A 4,216-nucleotide genomic window follows, 5' to 3' on the forward strand; every position below is an offset into this window, starting at 1 on the left:
CATAGGGTTACGAGAGCCGTAGAGCAAGGCTTGTTAGGTTTGGTGTGTGCGTTCATAGCATGCCATAGCAACAAAATATTCCATCGCAATGTACCTATAGTAAATCACCCAGCTTTGAGCCTTTTGCACACAAAATACAAAAAAACCGTAGGCACTATATCAATTAGTTATCAATCGGGATAGGAAAATTCAGTGCGATGGAAAGTGATGACGTCACCACTGACTTATAAGTGTAATTATATAAAGGCTGAAAAGCATACCAATTTAGTCATGGTGTTTTATGTTTTTGTTAGATTCATATTGACAGCATTGATAGAAAACGGCTCTATCAATTCTTTTGATGCGCCGGCAGACATAATTTCTACAAACGTCATTAGTAACTAAAATTGATACAAAATTATTTGGGTGCATACAAGAATTTTTTTTTATTCTTTAAATTAATTTTCTATAATATACCATTTTAAGATATAACAGTTAAGAATGTTCTATAAAAGATTATTATTAGCTACATAATTACAAAAAGCATATAAATCTGAAAACTGTCAAAACATTAAAGAAAAAAAATATTAAGCTTTTGGCTTTTCTGGTTTATAGGATGTTAAAACTACTGTCTATTAGTTGAGAGGGAACATACTGTTGGGGACTTCAAGGAAATTCAAATTAGACGTTTAAAATTTAATGTCTATTGAGCTACTGTAGATAGTATTATTTAAGTTTTAGTTTTCAGTTAAAAAAGTGACCTTCTTGCCAATAGTGTATCATATTTAAATAATAATTTTCTTGTATTCCTTGCATTTCACAGTTGAATTCAGTGAATCAATATACTTTTTCAAAAAATAAAAAATTTGTTCTCACTACCTGTCAGTCTTTTTTCATAACTGTGGTTAGTGAAGTTGTTTTTAGTTGTACAGTATTGTAAAAAAAACCCTCATATTACAGATTTTGAATGCACAAACCCTGAGATTGAATAAACACTTAGCAACCAAGCTATATTGCTTAACTACAATCACATACTTTTAAACGGAAGCAAACTATTATATAATACAGTCTCTATACCCTTTAGCAGTATATAGTTTTTTGGGTTTTTTTTCAGATAATATAGTACCAAGTTTTAACTATAAGTTTAGAACATAAAACTTAGATTAACCATTTAAAAAAAATTAAATGCTATATCCAAGTTACTTTTAGTGTAATACGATGTACATTAAGTTTTAAATAACTGTAATGCCATTCATGTATATGTTAACTACAATATAGTAGTCAATGAAAAATGATAGACAGTTACAGTATATACCGTACAAAAATGTTAAAAAAATATTCCAAAAAAATAACACCCAAGAAAACTAAACATTAAAAGTATGCTTATGTATAAACGAAACAATGAAAGCATACAGTAGGCAATGCTTTATTCATCCAAAATTTGAAAACAACATTTTTTAGTAGAAAAAATATGTAATATGTACAGTAAATTGTTAAAGTGGTCCAATGAAAGAGGTACAGTAGGAAAACAGTTCGCCACCGCATCCTCACAAAATTCCGCAATGTGCTCTCCATTAAGTATGATTAAAAAAACAAAAAAACAAAAAAAAAAACCCAGTGTATTGTTGCAGGAGAGTACAAAATTGTCTTTTTTTTCAATGACGAAAAACAATGTAATAATATTATTATTATTATTATTAACTATATTATAGTTAACGCAAAATGTGTAATGGGGCAGCAACCCATATAACGTTGTTATATTAGCTAAACATTTTATAGAATGGGAACATAAGGTGCCCCTAAAGAATAAACTAGCACCGAGTTTCTAATAGAAAGTAAAATGCTGCGAGTATGCAATTCATGTAAATATAGATACTTCAGTACATATAAGGGTGTAGTTTTAGTATTAAAAGTTGGTAGAAATGTATGATTTGGTGGCTTATAAGAATGGATTTCAAAAGTTTTGTTTACAATGCTACAAAACAACATAATAATATACTTTACATAATAGTATTTATTGTTAACCACAATATGCTTCACAGTATTTAAATATGTAAAAAAAAAATTAATCACAATAGCCTTCACAGTATTTAAATCTGTTTTAACAGAAAAATATTTAAAACTTTTTAATATTTTCTCACTATTTAAAACTGTTTCAAGTGGCTTAGTGAAGAACATGCCTCACAGAAATTAACTCTGTTAAAAAAAAATGGTTTATACATATCGTGCTCCTCATTATTAAACTCTTTAAATAAAATAATGCTCTATCTACAATATGCTTTTCAATTTTTTAAATAAAGGCTTTATCCACAATATGCTTTTCAGTATTAAATTTAAATAAATGATTTTTAATTTTTAAACTTGTTTAAACACTACAGTATTTAAACCGGTTTCGAAATAGTATCTCATCAGGTAAATGACCTAGTCTCAGATCATTTCGTCATCTATGTCATCCGATGACGTGCACCCTCTGTTGTATTTGAGGTATTTTCCGCAGGGTCCTCTGTTCCCTGGGAAAACGAAACGAAAACGAGCAACACCATCAAGCTCTAAACTGACAATGACCTGGAATGTGTGCAACCACCAAAAACCTGCAAACAAAAGTATATGTGTAAATTAACATAAGATTGAACCACAACATTTGTACTAAATTAAAACATAAAAGCTGTTTTACTAACATATATATTAAATATAATTATCGATTACTATTATTTTATGAGATATTTTATTAGATGTTGATTTATTAGTAAGATATTTGGATATCAATATACACCTACCTTCAAATAGTACGTTGGGCCTAGCCTCAAATAGAAGAGACTAGCAAGGCCTTCAGCCTAATTAATTATAAGCCCAACCATAGCTAGCCTCAAATACTCATAAACAGGACACAATCGCACTCTTCTAGAAACATCACTAATATGATGACCATAATCAACAGCATTAATTAGGCAATACGGAAACAAACAAAACAAAACAAAACAAAAGTACATGATTGTGTAAATTAATGTCAGATTGAAGCGCAATATTTGTTACCAAATTCACACATTAAATCTTTTTTACTAACATACAGTATATATTCAATATAATTACCGATTACTATTATTTTATTCGATATTTTATTAGATGTTGATTTATTAGTAAGATATTTGGATATCAAAATATATACCTACCTCCTAAGTATAATCATCGAATAAAATATTTATCGCTACAAAATTACAATATGGTGTCTATGTACCTGTATGATTGTGTAAATTAACTTAGGATTGAAGCACAATATTTGTTACCAAATTCACACATAAAAGCTGTTTTACTAACATATTCAATATAATTGCCGATTACTATTATTTTATTCAATATTTTATTAGATGTTGATTTATTAGTAAGATATTTGGAGATCAAAATATACACCTACATCCTAAGTATAATTATAGAAAAAACTATTTATCGTCACAAAATTACAATATGGCGTCTATGATGAGCTTGTGGCCACATACATCAAAATAATCTGGCAATTTCTAATTAATATCAAATATAAAAATAACACTGTTTGTTTAGACACCTAAAAGCATCTACCCTAGGTAGAGAAGCTAATGGAATACGTAATATTAGGTTAGACCTAGGCCTAGCCTGAAATTGAAAGACTAGCCTAGACTAGCGACATTCTGCCTAGGCTCCAAGGCCTAATTATATTATAAAAAAGCACAACCATAGCTGCCCTAAAAATCTCACAAACAGGACACAATCACACTGATCTAAACATCACTAAAATTATCATGACCTTAACACTTCTAAGACTTGAGATAATAAATGTTTGAAAATGGAATACTTACCGATTCAATTCTAACTCCACCACACATCCAACACAGTCAAGCTCGAAACTGACAATGACTTAACACTTCTAAGACTTGACATAATAAATGTTTGAAAATGGAATACTTACCGATTCAATTCTAACTCCACCACACATCCAACACAGTCAAGCTCGAAACTGACAATGACTTAACACTTCTAAGACTTGACATAATAAATGTTTGAAAATGGAATACTTACCGATTCAATTCTAACTCCACCACACATCCAACACAGTCAAGCTCGAAACTGACAATGACTTAACACTTCTAAGACTTGACATAATAAATGTTTGAAAATGGAATACTTACCGATTCAATTCTAACTCCACCACACATCCAACACAGTCAAGCTCGAAACTGACAATGACTTAACACTTCTAAGACTT

At 29.7% G+C, this 4,216-nt stretch overlaps 1 long non-coding RNA gene across 1 annotated transcript; it reads right to left on the reverse strand.

The window, feature by feature from the left end:
* Nucleotides 1–2,471: 2,471 nt before the first annotated feature.
* LOC117105397 lies at nucleotides 2,472–2,907 on the reverse strand. Its single transcript, XR_004444893.1, has 2 exons — nucleotides 2,757–2,907; nucleotides 2,472–2,570 (listed from the first exon to the last, which is right to left on the reverse strand). It is a non-coding gene; the product is annotated as an uncharacterized LOC117105397 (long non-coding RNA).
* Nucleotides 2,908–4,216: the final 1,309 nt, after the last annotated feature.

The sequence above is a fragment of the Anneissia japonica genome, unplaced genomic scaffold (assembly GCF_011630105.1).
Source record: "Anneissia japonica isolate Jap-2015-1 unplaced genomic scaffold, ASM1163010v1 scaffold4270_len103479_cov137, whole genome shotgun sequence".
NCBI lineage: Eukaryota > Metazoa > Echinodermata > Crinoidea > Comatulida > Comatulidae > Anneissia > Anneissia japonica.